The sequence below is a fragment of the Convolutriloba macropyga genome, chromosome 2, assembly GCF_964194025.1.
Source record: "Convolutriloba macropyga chromosome 2, txConMacr16.3, whole genome shotgun sequence".
Classification (NCBI taxonomy): domain Eukaryota; kingdom Metazoa; phylum Xenacoelomorpha; order Acoela; family Convolutidae; genus Convolutriloba; species Convolutriloba macropyga.
In genome coordinates this window covers 13,729,437-13,748,920 of record NC_134469.1, presented here as the reverse complement: position 1 = coordinate 13,748,920, position 19,484 = coordinate 13,729,437, and positions in this window count along the sequence as shown.

Here is a 19,484-nt window from a genome sequence, read left to right as displayed (position 1 = left end):
TTTTCTTTAAACGGTTTCAGACTTTTCTTCGTTGAAATCAGTCCAGACAATATTGGGAGCATCTACTCGTTTTTGACGTTGAAAAATTTAACAACAAAGCGGGTTCTCTTTCATTTCAATGAGAAAAAATCGAATAGAAAATTCTTATCGAAAATCAGAAATCGAAAAAACGATCTCTGACTACATCAATTTTTTATGTGTTAGTAATATATTTTGAAGCATTAAGAAACAAGAATTGACGTCTAAATTACCATCCGATACTAAGTAAGCTTTAATTTTTGTTCTCTGCAAAAAACATTAGCTTTTTCGAACTTTTATTAGACATTTCCGCTAAATTTCTCTTTTTTCAATTTAATTTCTCCATTGCATTAGAAACTCATGCAAAATTTACCCAGATAAAAGTTTCTGTTGATAAAAAAAAAGCTATTACTCACCAGAAACCAATAACAGAACAAGACCGCGAGCAATAGCCAATATTATCCCGTTTGTTTCTCAAAAAGCAAAAACCTGATTAACAATTGTTGTTTGCAAAATTTCTTTAAAAAATGCTCTATCGATATACGATTTGTTCTTCTTCGACAAAATTTAACTTCATTTGCTTTCATCGCAAATCTGAAAGCAACAATCAACACATGCAACTTGCGGTTGCAAATATGCATTGAATAAGAAAGGAAAGTTTCACAAATTATAAGAGTATAGAAAAGTTTTGATTTCTTTTCAATTTAAAATAGTTGTTTCAACTGTTTTTTTCTCATTTATTTTCTTTTTCTAGAAATGATGTTTTTCCAGTAATGATGTTGCTATTGTCTTTTTCTTGAAATTTGTAGTCTAATTTGGCTCTGAGAAAACATTAGCTGTGTCAAAAACTAAATTAAGGGAATAGGGATCTTTGCTGACAATTAATATTGTACTCTTCTTCTTCTAGGATAATTAAATTTTATGATGGGATACAGACCCACGACGAAATAGTCAGTTTGAAATCCAGTTGGGACAATTTATTGCAATGCCTGACATTACTCTAATCAAATTCAGATCTTTAAATGAAATTTTGAGACTCCCGATTGTTCATTATTCGATCTTTTTGATTAGCTCTTGAAGTTCTTGAAGTTCTCAAGAGTTTTGAAGTTCTTGTTTTTTGAGTAATTTGTAAAATTTAAAGTTCAAATCTAACTTATTTTTTATATTCCATTATTTTTCTTGCACTTATGCAGTCAAGGAAAAGATCCAAAGATACGGGTATTTACGGGTTGATAGTTAATGTTTTGGAAAATATCCGATTAAGGAAAGGAAAATATCCAAATAAAAAAGGGAAAACATCCAAATAAATTTGGCTGGCTTTTATTTTCTCCTCGCTTAATTGGAACGGACTTCTAAGCAGGTATCACGTGATTTTCAGAAGAGCTGTTTCTGTTCTTACAGCATCGAACTTTTTTGAAAGGAGCCAAAAAATACTCTCTGAATGGTCGCACCATAATGATCAATAACACACAATTTGCAAACCCGTACAAAGTTAGAACCCCATTAACGACTGCATTCACTAATTGCAAAAATTTCTCTGAATCAATTGGGCATTTCAATGAGCATATAAGGTCAACAGGGGAGCAGTGTTCGCAATCCCGAAAATTATTTCTCGATAGAATTCGAGCCAGATTCCAGGCAATACTGGGAGCCTGAAACAGAGTCCAGACAACTCCACATGAGATAAACAAACGGACCAGTGATTTGTTTCGTTGATCAGCTCTGGTGGAGACAAATCGGCTGGGTCGCATCAACTTGTCCACAATTTTAAAATAGAAAGCGAAGGAGAATAGCCCAGTTGAGAAACTAATGGCCAAGAATGTAATGATGATGTATCTTTGCACGGGGTCCCAATATTTAGATCGTAGCTCCTATTTGTGTTTAATGTCATTGATTTGACGATAAGTCAACTATAATTGAAAACAAAAAAAACTTTAAAAACTTGAAAAGACTTCCCGTGCTTAATGTCTATTTTCAGCACTGATTCAGGGCTACGATCATGTCACTTTTTACACTTGTACCAGTCTAAATCCTATTCTTGGCTGATACGCGGAAGGCAAAATCCAAGTCTAGGAGAAGTCACATTATCGCTTTCGATTCATACATCTCTACAAAGCTCTAATCTTCACTCGCTATAAAATGCTGCGACTCGAAGAATGAGTCTCTAATTTTCGCAAACCATTCATTTCAATTTTGTAGCTGATTTTTTATATCAGATAGTGATAGGATTCATTCTGATATCAACAATGAGGCTCAGCAAATAATGTTCCGAACCCCGCTCATCCTAATTTTTGTCTTTATTTGGTAACAAATGATGCAGAAAGAGAAAGCCTTCAAATTAAAAATGAAAAGCTGATTCTTTGAGCTTTGAAACTTGATGGATTCTAAAAGAACGACAGACCTCTGTCCCACTTATGTTATTACCAGTGAAATTTATTAAATCTCAATAGAATGGACCAAAAATCAACTTACAGACGAAAACAAATAGTTTGCAAGCACAAAATTATAGCTCAAAAACAACTCAAAGACAAGAAATAGAGCTCACAGAAAAGAATTCGCTCTTCGTTAGTTGAAAACAATTTGTGTCAAGTTGCTAATAACATGCAATTAATCAAAAAAGTCAGAATGTTTTGAAATATGACTTATTAGAGAAAAAATGTGATTTGTCATTAGGATGCAGCAAAAGCAGCCAAACCCCAAAAAACTCACTGAAAATTGGTGTATTTCAAAAAGAACCTTCAATCAAATTTGGGCAATTTTGAACAAGATGGGCTGAAAAGTCATTTTTGGCGCAATTTTGTAACTAAAAAGCTGACTTTTTAAAACAAAATCAACCGACAATCTCAGCAGAAAGGATCAAATATAACAGTTTGGGAATGATTCTTTTCTTATAGAGTATTCTTCGCGAAACGGAATTTCTAACGGTACCATTCATATTTTTCAACGTCAAACATATCGGTTTGCAAAATTTGACTGAATAAAAATTTCAGCTGCCCGAATAGTTTCTTCTACTCCCACATCCACTAAGGGTGGTCGGAACAGCAAATCCTCAACATGATATATGAGAAAAAACAAGAAATAGTTGAATTTATTTAGACTACAAACTGCTCCTTATTTGTTTCAATTTAAAAAACAATTTACATATTTTCAGATCATTACAGGGCTATGGGATAAAATAGACAAAACATGGTTTTTGAAAACGATTATTAAATTTAAACAGAAAATTTTTGTTGGCAAAAAAACAGCATCCATTTTAAAAATGAAACGAAATTTAAAATAATTCTGTTTTTTTTATCAATGTGAAAATGTTGTTGAAAACGATTAGATGAAATGTAATTACTTTTTTCAATTAACAGCATTGTAAAAAAACATTTTGTTGTTTTGTAGATGGCGGAAATGTAATATATATAAGATGCACATTTACATACATCGAAATTCCAAAAATGTGCACTTTTTTTCTGCAATATTTTTTCTAACAGCTCCTGAAATTAGGAGTTCAAGATAAACAGCAAAAACTAGACTCAACAACTTCTTGAGGTCGCAATTGATATCATTTCCACCTGAATACGAATCAAAACAAAAGAAAAAAAAGATATAGAACATCAAATTCTTTTCACAATAAAATTGATAGCATAAAACATTTTTATAACAGCAGCTTCAATTATTATATTCAGAAACTCAAACTCTAAAGTTGAAAAAGATTGCAATAGACAGATCAAACAAAAAAAGAAAAAAAGATTAAACTTGGGATATATCAATTCTGAGTTATACTAGGACGAACGTCGAGATGTCTAAAAAATGTTTCTTCATTAATGAATTCTTCTAAAAAGTTTCTTCCCGGCTGAGTTCTTCTAATAATTGAATTAAATAATGCTATGCTTCAATACGACGAGATGTGTCAATAAAACGATTACGAGAAAAACAACAACAACAACAAAAAACAAAAGCAAAAATTTCACTGCAAAAACTCATATCTAAATTTCGAAGCTTCAAGTGACAACATCAAATTACAATCAGACAAAACCCTAACTACACAAAATTACTTTTTCATAACAACATTGCAGATTGGATTGTCCCATAATGAGTCTAGGTAACAAGTCCACGAGAAGAAGAAATAATGAGGCGGATTTCAGAAATCAAACAAAATTTTTTTAAACCAAATAATTCCAAAAGTCTAAAAAATCATTAGCTTTTAACAAAATAATTCATGATAAATATACTAAAAAGTCATATAAAACGAATAGAACTTCATTTTGATTAGATTTAGCCACAGGAATAGACTAAAGATGCGGAAAAGCTCAAAAAAATTATGAACAACAAATTACAAATTTTGCGAAAAAACAAATTAGTGAAGCCATTAAAATCATCAGCTATTGTCTGAAAATTAGGTATTTTTATTTCAATTTCTAATTATACTAAAGCAGCTAAAATTTTTTGAATAAATAAACAAGTTCCAATGGGCCACATTTGAAAATCAGTGGGATCTGTTATTAGGCGGCTGTGCTAAAGGAAGAGAAAAATAAACACAATTACACCATTCACATAACTTTTCATAAAAACGCACATTGTCCTACAAAAAAACAAGAATTACGTCATAATATCAGTAAACATGTAATTTTTTAAAATACAGGGAAGAATATGTTGCAACTCAATGATGAGAAGAAGTTACAAGTTGACGAAAATAACAACCAAAGCCGAATAAAATTGAAAAATATTTAAAAATCTTTGAAAAGTATAATGTCATAAACTTTAATACTCTTCGCTAAAAACTGACTGCTTTGAGTATAAACACTCTTTCAATCCTCAATTACAAGCTTATGAGTTGGGTAAGCATTTTACGGCTGCCAAATGAAAAAAAGAAACCAGCAAAAACAGCAAATTCAAAAACAGATTGACCGAAAAAAGTGTCGAATCCATTAAATAATGAAGTTATCAGTTAAAAATTTCCTACCTTCAAAATATTTTAGCATTTGGATTCTTTTTCTTAACATTTTGACTCCAATAAATCAACAAACATGAACAAATACATTAACACCACGAAAGCTTTGAGAAAACCATAGTATCAACGCGATTGAAAACAATAGCGGTCAACGGAAGCTAATAAAAACGCTGAGTTATATATCGATGAGACAGCAAGGATGTCTGTCATTCCTAGGTCTACAACAAGACATTTCAATAAGTGAATGACTACGAAAACAACAACAAATACAGGCAAAAATCCAAAAATTATGTAGAAAAGTGCAAGAAGGAAGTGTCGAAGCCATTTAGAACATAGTTTTTCTCTGAAAATGTATGTATAATACATTGAACTTGTTCTCCAAGTTAATTCAAATATCAATTTTAAGAAAATGACGAAAAAGGAGCCATAATTACGAGAAAAAAAAACAAAAACCTTTAAAGAAATAATAAAAACTCGTTCCTCGAAGTCGTAACACTAATAGTTAGAAGTTAAGACCGCTGACTACATTAAACTGGGCTCATGTAGAAAAACAAGGGGTCCTGTGTTTACTGACTTACAGCTCACGAAATTAAGTTTAAGATCGATTAATTTTAGAAAAACTTCTCAAAACAGTTATTTTTTAAAGACTTTACAGCCAATAAATTCAATAGCTTCCAACAGAAGTCAACAATTGCGCTCAATTATACTTCAATTGGAGAACAAAAATTTTTTTCATGCAGAGGTAATCAATAAATAATATTTTCATAAGTCTTATCCATGATTCAACGAACGTCTTTTCTAGGCCAATGGGAGATATCAATATCAGGATTATGTGCTAAGATTTCAACAGAAATCTATGATTAAAAAAATCCAAAAATTTTTTAAAAAAGTTTTGAAATCTCGAGGCAATGAAACCATATAAAAAAGATTGCGAAGATAAAGCCGCTTACCAGATTATTTTTGGTAGCAGTAGAAAGTAAGCGGTCCTGTCATTACTGAGACTGACTTACAATTCACGAAAATAAGTTTAGAATCAACAAAAGCGCAATCTCTCGTTTCGAACAGTTGACCTTGCTTTATTCATGTGTTCTTAAAGAAGAAAAAAGACAATTGAAACAGAATTTTAGCTTTTCTTTATCTCGTTCTTAATTCTTATAACTTTTATCTGATACTTTTAACAACTTTAATAGATCTTAATTATCAACATGATGAACCAAGAGGAGTTCAATTCGCATAATAAAAATAAACTATACCGAATTTATGTAGATTTATTTAAAAAAGTTGAAAAAAATACTCAATTATAAAACAGTTTGTTTTTTCAGCAAGTCAATTTTTGCTAAAAAAGCAGTCAAATGACGATCCAAAGGAATCAGGTAAAATCTCGAACCAATATAACCCCCCATCATTCAAGATGTTCTTGTAAGACGTTTTGAGCCAAAAGAAGTTCCCACAAAAAAACAAAATCTTGTTATTGGAAGCAGTCTGGTGAAAAATTTGGTCGGGGATATAACCATACCAGAAGATATCTGCGTACCTGATTATCGAGGCTCAACAACCTGTGCAAAAATTGAAGTTGTTAAAGAATTGCCCACAACAGTGATCAAAACAGTTCTCATTCAGGACGGGACGAATTCAATTCTGAAAGAAAAACAAAAAAACATTGACGAGTTGTTTGAGAAATATACAGATTTGGTTGATTTAACAAGAAACACGCTATCTCCTGAGAATATTGTACCAATGCAAGTGCCACCAATTCGTAATCTGCCAAAAAACGAACATATTAATGAGCGCATTAAACTTTTTAATGATAAAATAAATGCATTAGCAGGTGATGAAAATTATAAAGTTGCAAATTTGTACGACCTCATGAAAGCCATGCCAAGCTATGATAGTTTGTATTATGATGATTTGCATTTCCATTACAAACAAGGTGTCCTTTTTTCAAAAAAAAACTGCGTGCTTTCTCAATTGCTTCCCACATCCAATAATTTAATAGCTCTGAATAGCAACCAACGTAATCCAAACCAATACCCAAAATACCGCAATCATTGGAGACAGAGTTACAATTATATGAGAGGTCAATACTAGTCGAGACAATTGTTTTGCTGAATATTCTTAGTTTCATTTGTCTTCTTTTATTTTTATTGTTTCAAAATAAAGCTTGAGTTCCACTTTATTCTGCTTCTTATTTTGTGTGTAATCACATCAAAAAGGAACTGGATCTTCACTACTACACCAATAAATCCTGAGAGTGAGAGGATGTCATCGTGCATGTCTAATAATAATGCGTATCCAAAAACGAAGATCATTTTTACCTGCCTGTTAAGGAATATTCTTTACTCCTTGGTTGTCATTAGATTTCTTTTGTTCTTGTCAGGTGACGTAGAATTAAACCCAGGGCCACCTCTCAATTACACGCAGTTTACCACCTTAATGAAAAAATACAACGATCAAGTAAAGTTTCTACATCAAAATTGTCAAAGCGTGCTTGGACAAAGGTTGCTCCTTAAGAATTTTCTATCTGACCTAGGTGACAATTGTATTTCGGGCTTCTCAGAAACGTGGTTAAAATCAGTTAACGATATTTCGTTTTGGTCGATACACTCAGAATACTTAGTGTCCTTCAGATGCGACCGACGTACTGATCTTCAAGAGAAAAATAAAGGCGGTGGTATTCTTTTGTTCGTTCCGAAAAAATTTCAACCAAAAGCACGAAATGATCTAGAGACAATGTCAAAAGACCATTTTGAAAGTGTTTGGGTAGAGTGTAAAACAAATAAAAAACCCGCGTTGATAAATTTGGCTTACTGTCCAAAAAAAAACAACTAATAAATTTGTTTTTGGAAGAGCTAGCCCTGGGTTTAGATAGAGCAGCGACTGAAAATAAAAAAATTTTTCTACTAGGTGTCTACAACCTTAATTACTTTAATTGCAATGAAAGAAATCTCCTGGAAACTCTGATCTTGCCGTACGGTTTACTGAATTCAAATAAAACTTTAGCAACAAGAGAAACATCAAGAACGAAGTCGCTAATAGACAATGTTATATGCGAAAATTTTTTTAGTTCCCAGACACTAGACTCGATTCTAAAAAGTGATCACTTAGCCACGCTTACTTTAATTGGTGAAACCGTTAAAAAATGAAAAAGAAGCTATTAAAAAATTGTGTTTGATAAAACAAACTATTCTGAAAATGCTTTTTCCCTAGATGTTGGAAAGATAAATTGGAGATCATTTTATTTATCAGAAAATCCTGAAATCATGTATGAAAAATTTTGCTCGTCATTGGAAACGGTAATTAAAAAGCATGCTCCACAAAAGATTGTCTTCATACGCCATGACAAGCCTAAACTAATGCTACATCAACAATGGATATCAAAAAACACAGTAAAAATTTGCAAAGACATCAAATAATAACAACAAAAATGTTTTGAAGCGGGAAAATGAAAAACATCTGCTAGATGTGTTTCAAAACTTAAAAAGTGCAAGATAAAGGTTGAATTTTATCAACGAAATTAGAAACTGTGAAAAAACACAGACAGAAATACCAAGACTCAAAAATAGTTTTGGAACGGTTTTGACCAATGGAAATGATATTGCCAATCTTCTCAACTATAAATTTTCAGCGTTAGGTGAATATTTTGTTAAAAAAGAACACTATCAATTTTGTAATAATCCGGCACGCCACAGTAACAAATTTATATTCAGGTATACGACAACCAAGGAGATATTTGATATACTCAACAATTTAAATGTTAAAGAACCGTTGGGTCCATCACTCATTCCAGCTTGGGCTTTAAAAGATGCAAGAGAACACATAGCTGAACCTCTCTGTTTTTTGTTTAAGCAATTCTTAACTGAACAACGCTTTCCTGACCACCTTAAGCGTGCCCACGTTTTGCTTCTTTTCGAGAAAGGTGATCCTGATGATCCGATAAATTATCGACCAATTTCGCTTACTGGAGCTCTAGCTAAAATTTTTGAAATCCTTCTTCGAGATCAAATATTAGCTTATTTAGAGAAGAATAAGTTGCCTGCAACAACACAGTTTGGATACAGAAAAAAATGTCAACTACAGATGCTCTTTTATATTGCACTGAAAAAATCAGATATGATCTCAATAAAAAAAAACATCGTCACAGGAGCTTTTTTAGACCTATCTAAAGCTTTTGGTTCGATATCACATCCTACTCTTCTGCACAAAACTAAACTTTTAGGTTTTAGTGCACAAGCAAAAACAATTCTAAAATTTTATCTAGAAAACCGTGTGCAAAAAGTCAAATTCTCGAAGTATGAATCAAATTGGATAGCACTTAATCGTGGAGTACCACAAGGTACTGTGCTAGGCCCACTGCTTTTCAACATATATGTAAATGATATGAAAGATGATACTGATGTGAATTCTAATATAATCCAGTACGCTGATGATACTTTTACCTTTTGCAGTGGAAAAACAATTTATGAATCAAAGTTACATCTTGAAAAAAGTATTGCTAAACTCATTCTCTTTTTCAGGAAAAATGAGTTAAATGTAAATGAAAGCAAAACCGAATTCATTATTTTTGGAGCCCCTAAAAGAATCAAAATTGAAGAAATAGTTGTTAACGGATGTACAGTTCTCGAGAAAAAAAAGTTGTGAAATACTTGGGAGTTCATATTGACTGTAATCTTTCATTCGATGAAGAAACAAAAAATGTACTAAGAAAAATGGCTGTAGGCATAAAGGTCATTTACTCCATCAGAAATATATTTCCTGAAAAAACTAGATCTGCTTTACTGAACGCTCTTGTTTTAAGTCATCTGCATTACCCAATTGTTCTGTTCTCAGGTCTTAAAAAATTACTTCGAGTTACTCTAAATAAACAATTGAACTGGGGAATAAAGGCATGTTTCAATAGAACCAAAATTGACAGGACCACTGATAGCAAGATCAAACACAAAATCTTACCAGTAGGATACCTCATAAAGTATCGGGTTATTATATACTTTATAAAGCTTCTAAAAGCAGATCTACCAGCTTTCGATGAACTTAAGTTAGCCATCCTAAGTGCTAAAATGAATGACCGTACAAACAAGCTGTCATTTGGAGCAAACCAAAAAACAAATATAATGCAAAACTGTTTTTCAAAAAAAGCAATTGACTGGTATAACGATTTGCCTCTCACGTTGAGGCGGAATATCCCTAAAAAGTGGGCTCTCAAAACTACAATAAAAAATCATTTCTGGAATGAGTTTCTAAAAGACCCAACGGTTTCTGAATTTAATTCTAATCTCAAATCTTTCAAGTTCAATCTTAATTTGGTTTAGTTTTAGGGCGTCTTTTAGTCTTCTATGAAAGGTTAATTGGAGGATTAGCATTTTTTAAAATATTCTCTTTTCTCGAAAATGTTAATTGTAGAATTAGCATTTTTTAAAATTTTTCTCAATTATAATTCATCTCTCTTAATTTGTCGATATTTTAGCAAATTGTAAATTTAAAACAATTTTAAACTTTCACAATATGTGACGTTTGTTTCATTTATACTTCTTAATACTACATTGCCTTTGAACTATGATCTGTATTTTATAGTTCATACTCAAAGGAATGAACAATGTTTTTTCTTTCTCTCATGATCAGTTAATGTTAAAAAATTTCTCGAAAAACATTTTTAAAGCCTTTATAGCCATTAGCTGTCAACTCATAGCTCTCTGTAGGTTCTCCTAATGCTCATCACAAAACCTATTGCCCATTCAGTCACTGAGCCTATGCCATAGGACTCGGAAAGTTTATTAAAACCTCAAAAAGAAAATCAAATTTTCATTTTAAATTACGAAAACTCAGAGTCGAAGCCAAAAAAAACAAAAGCGATTCCTTGAAAACGAAATATATTGATCATTGGGCATCATTATAATGTAAATCAGGATTGTAATCAACGGAACCTCGATATGGAAATGGACTAGTAGCTAGGAGACTTAAGAAAACAGCAAAAATATGAAAAGTACTAAAAAAGAACTCTCAAAAAAACTACAATTTTTTTTATAGTAAACTTCCCTATGAGACCAGAACTAGTCTTTTTTTCTTCTTTTTGATCTATTAAGAGCTCAAAATCGATTTGGTTTTTTGGCTTGAAGTATTTTATTGAATTAATAGTTTTTATTTAAAAAAAGAACTTAATTTGAAGAAAAATTACACCAATAGTGAACAAAATATCCCGTGTTCACACAAATCTTCAATCCTCGATAACTTCTTGAAAAAAACTAAATTCAAAAAATCTTATTTCAAATTCTACGCTGGACGAGCTTTTTAATGATACCTTTTAATGAACATATCGATCGGCCAAAATTGTCTGAACAAAAAAACCATTTGAGAGTATAGTTCTTCCCCCACAAGTGGGATTGGAACAACAATCTTAGAGCAAAATCTGATTTTGTTTTCAAAAAGCAATCTTGATAACATTTGTTTTTAGAGGAATACAGAGATTTTTATACAATTTTTAGCTTTTTGACTTTTTCTTTATTGCCGAGTCCTTATGAACAAATTGTTTTGTGTTTAGTTTTCATGACAGCTCATACTTTGCCTCTTTTCGTGAGTTGATGTTTTCGAAACAGTGGGAAAAACTGAGGAAAATTCACTTTGTGAGAATCAATGACATTGGAGTGATTGAGGGATGCTCGTATCCCGACTGGAATGAGAGCCAGAACAACTGGAGTAATAACAACCGCCAAATACAGCTTGATCTTACGAGTACCCTCTAAAATTCTTGATGATGGATGGCAAATGAAAATGTACCTCTCAATTGCAAAGCCCAAAATGCAAAAGGAAGACACGAAGTGACTCAAGTAGCTTTGGTAGAGGAAAAAGTCCAGCACAAGTTCAACAGTTTCCGGCATTATTATTCCAATCACTTTCAGACTCTTTTCTGTGCACTCTACAGAGATCAAAGGTCTTTGACTGAAACAAAAGCCAATATCAAATGTTCGCTTATGTATATATATATATATATATATATATATATATATATATATGTGTGTGTGTGTGTGTGTGTGTGTGTGTTTGTGTGTGTGTGTGTGTGTGTGTTTGTGTGTCTCTGTGTGTGTGTGTCCAGAGGTAAGGATGGACGCCGAATTGAGTGAAATCGAGAGAAAAAATGGCTTCTTTTGTCTGCTTATAAAAACAATACGAAATAATTGATCATTATTCGAGCAAAAATTATGAAAAAAATATATAGTTTATTGATAACTCTTATATTTTGCTTACATGTTTTATATTTTCTTACAATTCAATTTATACTAATTGATGAACCAATAATTTCTCCTTTTTTAATCAATTTTGAGGTTTTACTTGCTGAATCTAGAAATTGCAAAACTACCACCAATTCTGTGAACCAATGGAGGGTTCAAATAACAGTTTCTCTTAAAAATGTTCGAAAAAAAAAGTTTTTTTTAAATCAACAAAATGTGAAATTAAGCAAATTTTACCTCGATAAAAATTAGTAAAAACTTATAAAATATAATGAATAAATTTGGATTAGTGAGCTCAACAATAACTGCTGCTAGATAGACAAGGTAGAACGATATATTTTGGATCAATTAAATGCGACAAAAATTATAAACAATTTCTAAGCGAATTTAATTCTTTTTGCCTTTTTACGTTGAATTTATCCGCAGTAATATGCATTGTATGTTGAAAAATTTAATTACGAACATTGTTGAATAAACAATAGTCTTTGCTGAAATGCTAAGCTATATTTAATTCCTGCTAGAGAAAGTTTTTTGCATTTCGTCTCAAAAAGAAAAGAAATCAGATCGGCAGTTGTGATAACGAATATGTTGTTAGTTTTATAATTATTTACAACAGACCAGGAGCATGTTTGAAAATTAGTTCTAAAAAACAAGAAATAAAAAAAACTGTCGTTACAAATACCATGAAAAACTTTTTCAGTTTTCTGTTCCGAATCGGATAAAACTAATTTTCTCTCAGTAAGCATAATAAAAACAATTATTTAGAAAAACAATAAAAACTTACTGTTTAAAAGATTTCAAGTGTTAAAATAACTCTTAGTTTTCCAAAAGTTTTAAAATTTGTTAGAAAAAATGTTTTTAATATTCTTTATTGTCTTAATACGTTTTGCCAAGCAGTTGCAGCCTTCAACAGCTTTTTAATGTAATATACAAGTAAGAAAGCATGAAATTGCAAAACAAAATTAGTTTTGGTTTCTTTCTTTGAACTATTAGGGTAAACAGCAGTTGGTTTCTGCTCGCGTGTGTTTTTTGTATGCATTAGTAATGAGAAAAGTGTGTTGACAACGATTTGAAAAAATTGGGCCAAAAAAGTTTTTCGATAAAATGCTACAATTCCACAAAGTTGTGAGAGACTTCTGCTACCTTTATTTGGCATCAATTCCATTATTCTATGGTCCGACCAAAATTTTTTCAAGAATTGATTTTTTGCATTTCGGGTATAAAAAGTAAAATGATTTTCAATTTTTTTTCATTGGTTTGTTTTTATTCATTAGAATGGTTCGAATTAGTTGCTAATGCAGTCAACTGTCTCTTCTTTAAGAAAAATGAAATTAAGTATTTCGTGGGGGTCAGTAGCTGCAAAAACGGTTACTTTTCTGCTTTTTCGATTAGACGAACACTGTCATCCCCCTAATTTTTTCTTCCAAAAACTTTTTCAAACAATGCCTGACTATTGTCTGGAAACTACAATTGAGTTTTTGTTGCTCAAGAAATTGAGAATTCATAGCACTCGACAGGATCATAAAAGCAAAAAAAATGCAGAAACTTCAGGTCTTAGCCGCAAGGATTAATAAACCCAACAGTTTTAAGACAAAAGGGGATCACGAAAATGACAATACCAACCTACAAAAATTTATTCGGAATCCCCAAGAAATAAGATTTTGTCAATGTTTTCAAAAAAACAATTATTCGAAAGCCAGGATGACTATTTTTATCAAGCCTGTCCAGTAATTGACTTTTTTGAATAAAAGTTTTGTACTGGAAAATGTTTTTAAGTATTCGTATTGTAGGATTTGTGTATGCTAATGTTCGAGTGGTTTGCCGATTTTTCTAGCGGGCCGTGAACATCAAGAACAAAAGACTCTAGAACAAGACGATTGCTACATCAATTGCAAAAATTTTATTCAATGTTCAAATTTTCACGCTACTAGAACACGCAACTAAAATACCAAATTTTTGTTTGTCAAATAATCATGACATTTTTTGCAAGAAAAAAAAACGTTTCTTGTTTGAATGAACGTAAAAGCAAAATATCCATTTTTATTGGAGTGTCTTCTGACTTCAAGTTGTATTTTATAGTTTTTTTCATGCTGTATCATTACGTCAAAAAGAATGCAAAAATTTTTCTGAATGTTTATTGTGATTTAATTCTAGAAACTCCGAGAACATGAATCCAAAATAACTTTCAACAACAATCGGACCTTGGTACATGATGCATCAAGTGTTGTAGCTTTTCCAACAAAAATAAATTCTGCTGTGGTAAGCAAAAACAGCTGTTCAAAAAAACTTGCTCAATGCTCAAGGAGGGCGCACAAGAAAAACTCCTCAAAACACCTTTATCGTTCCCTCGCATATGAATGAAAATTTAATTAATAAGAATTTAATCTATTGTGATTATTTTTCAGTTGTGAGTCATCCAAATTATTTAATGTTAAGTTATCAAGATTTTGTTAATTGGTTCGGGGCTAAGTATTGCAAAGAGGAAAACGATAGAAACAAATCTACCAAATAAGAAGGTATAGAGTTTTTGAACGCTTTCTGCCGAGTTTTTTATTCTGGCGTCATCAACAAGAAGTATTTGGGCTTTAAATCACACTTTACAAACCACGGCCTATTTAGTGCTACATTTTATATAGCATCGATTTTGAATTTTTTCCTTGGCAAACATTGTAATTTATACCCAAAAAATCGCGTAAATTTTTTGTGATTTTTCGTAGTTTATACACAAAACATAAAATTTCCAGAAAAATCGGTTTAATTTTACATAAACTTTCATGTGAATCACTCAAAAAATCATGAGATTATGGTCGAGATTATGGTTAAGTCATGCAAATTTGCACGTTTTTCGGGCCTTTTTGTTGTTTGTCACATTTTTCCCGGAAAATCGTGATACCAGATAGGTTATCTCGGAGTAATCTATAAAGTGTGTATTTAAAATAACAATATTACTATATCGGCCCAATAGCAGCAGCTGAGACAGCCAAACTGCACTGCTCCTCCATCAATCTCAGGTGATCACCAGCTGCGTAAATGAAGCCGAAAAACCCATTTAGCAGAAAGTCACTCACTGTTTGCACAATAGCAAAGAAATAGTCGACAGAACGGAGCTCTTTCACTCGACCGATGATCCACAGACAGTACGCATTGATGAGCAGAACTGCACAGCTAATCAGCTCCTGAAAAGGTGACGTCATTTTCTCCGTCCTTCGAAAGACTTTAAGAGCTTATCGTAACCGCGCAAAAGTGTTATGTAAATCTTCATGGTGAACAATGACCAAGAGCGTTGGTATAATCAGTTTTTATATCATTATGACGCAGAGGTATACCCAAAATTTCCGCCTTAGTAAAATTGGCTCGAAAATTAGATACATACAATGAACGAAATTAGGAGACATCCTTAGTATCTTACTTTTCGCAAAAGGAGTTCCGCCAATTTTAAGAAATAAAAGAATATTTGGTGCGAAAAGTAGGCTAAAACTCTTGTAGCACGCTTCCGCTCATTTTAGGTATCTATTATTCGCGCGCATTTTGAGCATGCAATAATCACTTTAATAAAGATTTAATTGAAGTTTTCAAAGCTTTAAAGTGCTTTAAATACATGCAACCACAAAAACTGATTTTTTTCCCGAAAAATCCCTCGCACATCAAAGGCTTTGTATATCAATGTGGGACTGGCCGATTTTAAAAAGTAGTAATAAATAGTACTAACAAGTAGTAATAAAGTACTATAAGAAGTAATAAAGTAGTAATAAAATACTACTAGTAGTAATAAGTTAGGCTTAATTAAATAAGTAGAAATTAAGTTAGGCTTAATTAAGGATTATATGCGAAATCGAGCTACATTGCGTGCGAAAAATCGATAGATAAATGGAGCAGATGCGTGATACAATCCGTGCGAAAAATAGGTTATAAAGTTTGTACCTGTATTTCGCGGCTAGGATTAGGACACTTTTGCGAACACGGAATTCCAAGTTCCCTTCCATTTTGCCGGTTTCTGCTAAAGTAGCTGTTTTCTTCAATATTGTTCCACTTTCAATGTATTAACATAGTAAAAATGAACACGCATCGGGCATATACGCATCTAGATACACGCGTCGGGCATATTTGCCCGTGGCGATTTGGGTATAGTCGTAATGATTAGATGTTGTATACTGATAAGGGATAATTGGTCATTTTTATGGCAAAATGATAAGTATTATCCACAAAAAAAAGAAAAGTCATAAACTGAAGATTTTGTAACTATAATTCACTAGCTGGTCAATTAGCTCAACTAAAAGCAGTAATTTTATTACAAAAAATATGATCTCTTTTGATAACTTTTTCTAAATTTTGACATTGCTCAGGTTAGTATTTTGAATATACTGTTTTCCTATAAAGCTATCTACTTTTCTCAAGTTTTCCAGATAATTTTGTGATGTAGGGCAATGCTTTTGATTTAGCCTCCCCAGTCGAAACAAGATCTTGCAACAATCTTGTAATGAAATGTTTATCTTGTAAGATCTTGCAAAAGAAAGGTTATCTTGCAAGGATGCGTATATTTGCAAGATGAAAGATTATCTTCCAAGATCTTGCAAAATTATAATTCCTACAGGAATCGGAAAAACTTAAGCATTTTTTAGCCTCAAATTAGTTTGTCGATATTTTATACCAGTAATACTATTCAACTGTGAACTTCAAATTTCGTGTTGTTCCTTATATGTCGTGCTCGCAAGTAGTTTGATCGTTCCATGGCTGTATTTCCCATAAATTGTGTTATTTTTTGTTTCATTCTGTCTTTTGTTTTTATTCTGTAACCCGGGTTGAGACGGGATGCTTATCTTGTAAGATTTTCTTTGAAGATGAGCTAATTTGTAAAATTCTTGCAAATTCAGTCCGGCTGAGATGCACTACCACATAATCCTCTGTATGAATTTTTCTTTTTATCTTTCACTAAAAGCTACAGAAACTGTTGCACTTGGTTGAGTTTATTCTTATGCATTTATTTATTTTAAAATTATTTTCCAAGAAAAAAACACTCACGCTTTCCGTATTGCGTACAAATGTTTTAAAACTATCTTTTATTATAATAACAGAAAATAGCAGTTTTAAAAAATCTGAAATAATTAATTATAGGTTTTCAATAATATTTTGCTTCTGCTCTTCTGAACAAAATGTTCAATTAATGGTTTTTAATTGAGAGTTATTCTTTGAAAATTATTCTGGAGGAACAAAATTCAACAGTTATGTCTTTGCATTTAATTGTTACTGGGTATTGACACTTTTTGTCAGAAATAAAGTATTGTTTACACTCGTTTTGTATTAAGTCAATTATTTCTAAAATTGTTTAATTCTTACAGGACACTATTGAGAAGAGCGTTTCTTTTGTGCAAATATTTGTCTTTCGAGACTCTTGTCAAAACATCTTTTAAGACGTGAGGCTTAACTACTAAGGCTTGTCATTATCCAGAATATGCTATAAAACTAAGAGAAATCAAATACCGAAAAACCTAATTTATTAATGCGAGCAATCGTTCTCCGAGCTGTCAAATCAATATTCTATTCACTAGAACATTAGATGCCTTCAATTGCGTCTTTTTCAACGCCAATAACCGGATTTGTGACCCTTCATTATTGAGAATAGGTAACAAGTGGGCAAAAAAGAAAAAAGCGAGCAATTATGTTTTCGAAAAAAAAATAAATTCTAAGTCATTAAAACCATTAGTTAATAACTGAAATCGTTAACTAATATTTTTATACTTCCAAAAAAGTGATAGAGACTGGCCAGAATTTGGCATGAGACTACAACAAGTACAACAAATAAAAAAAACCGAATTAAATTTTGCGACGAAACAGTGTGGAGGCCGATAAAATAATAAACAATTCATTAAAGCTCTTAAATGTTAGCTTACAGCAACAAGTGTGGTGTAACAGTTGATGTGTCATTAATGAAATCAGGTAATAACGGAACAAGAAGGAACAAAAAACTTAAAGTTGAGGAGAAAACAAATAATTTTTCTAAGCAATTTTTAAAAAGGTTTTTCAAAACAATTAATTTCAAAGTCCTGAAAAACAAGAGTGATCAACTAAACTCATTGAAAAAATTATGTACAAATTCTTAAAAGCCCATTGCCATTGAGAACTGTTATTATCCTGAGTATGTCACAAGTCTATAGAAGCACGACTAATACAGAAAAAGAAATAACTTTAAAATTAAATTTAGCGTGAAAACGGTGTCGAAGCCGTTAAAAACATTATCTATTCACTAAAAACATCAGATAAATTTTATTTAGCCACCTGTTAACATCAAAAATCTGATATTCATTCATTTTTACGACTGTAAAACAAGTAGACAAAAATAAAAATTAGCAAAATTAGAAAATAAAAATTGACTTTTTGAAAACAATTAAATTCGAAATTTTCAAAACCAATAAATATTTACTGAACTCAAAAAACCCCTTCATCTATGCCTTCACAGTAAACAGTTTAGTGATAGCAAAGAAGAATGGTGTTTGGTTCACACGCCAACGATTGAGAGTTTAATCCCCTGCTTCCGTGAAGCTGTCTGTGTGAGGATGAGCGCTTACCTAACCATAGCTTCGGGTTGACCATAGCCTGACCAATGTTGACTGCAAAAATAATACAACGTAAAAATTTCAGATGAAAAGTTGCCACAGTAACCAAAAAAGAGCAATACTGCTCATAAAGGAACAGTCTGAAATATGGGGAATAAAAAGCAAAAGGGTAGCTGAGAACAGGCTGCAGTAGCCTAATGCTGTTCCGCTGTAATTACGCAGGAAGCAGAATTATTATAATCAATTTTTATCAGAATTTTCATTACCCAGATATGCCGTACAACTACATAAAGAACAAAAAGACAGAAAAAACCAATTTAAACTTGGGAGAAAACAGTGTCGAAGCATTTAAAACCATAACTTATTCAATGAGAACTTGATCAGTTGCTGCATGTAATCAAAGATGTGCTTTGTAAACTGTAATTAATGAGACTAGATTAAAAAAACAAAAAAGAACAAAATGGCAAAAATATATTAACGATCATATTTTTAGAGACAGTTTAATTCAAAGCCATGAAAACCATTAGCTGCCAACTGAGATAATTGAATAGTTTTTTTTATTCTTCCATAGGAAACCATTTGAACTGGTTATCAAGCGGAAGATTTCATACGTCCGACAACAATTAGGACAAGTAAAGACAAAATTTTGAAATTCAAAAAACATCTGCAAGAAAATATCGAAGCCGTTTAAACCAAAATCTAAACACAAAAAACTTTAGTCATTTGCCATTGAGATTTCTTTCAGTACCAATAACA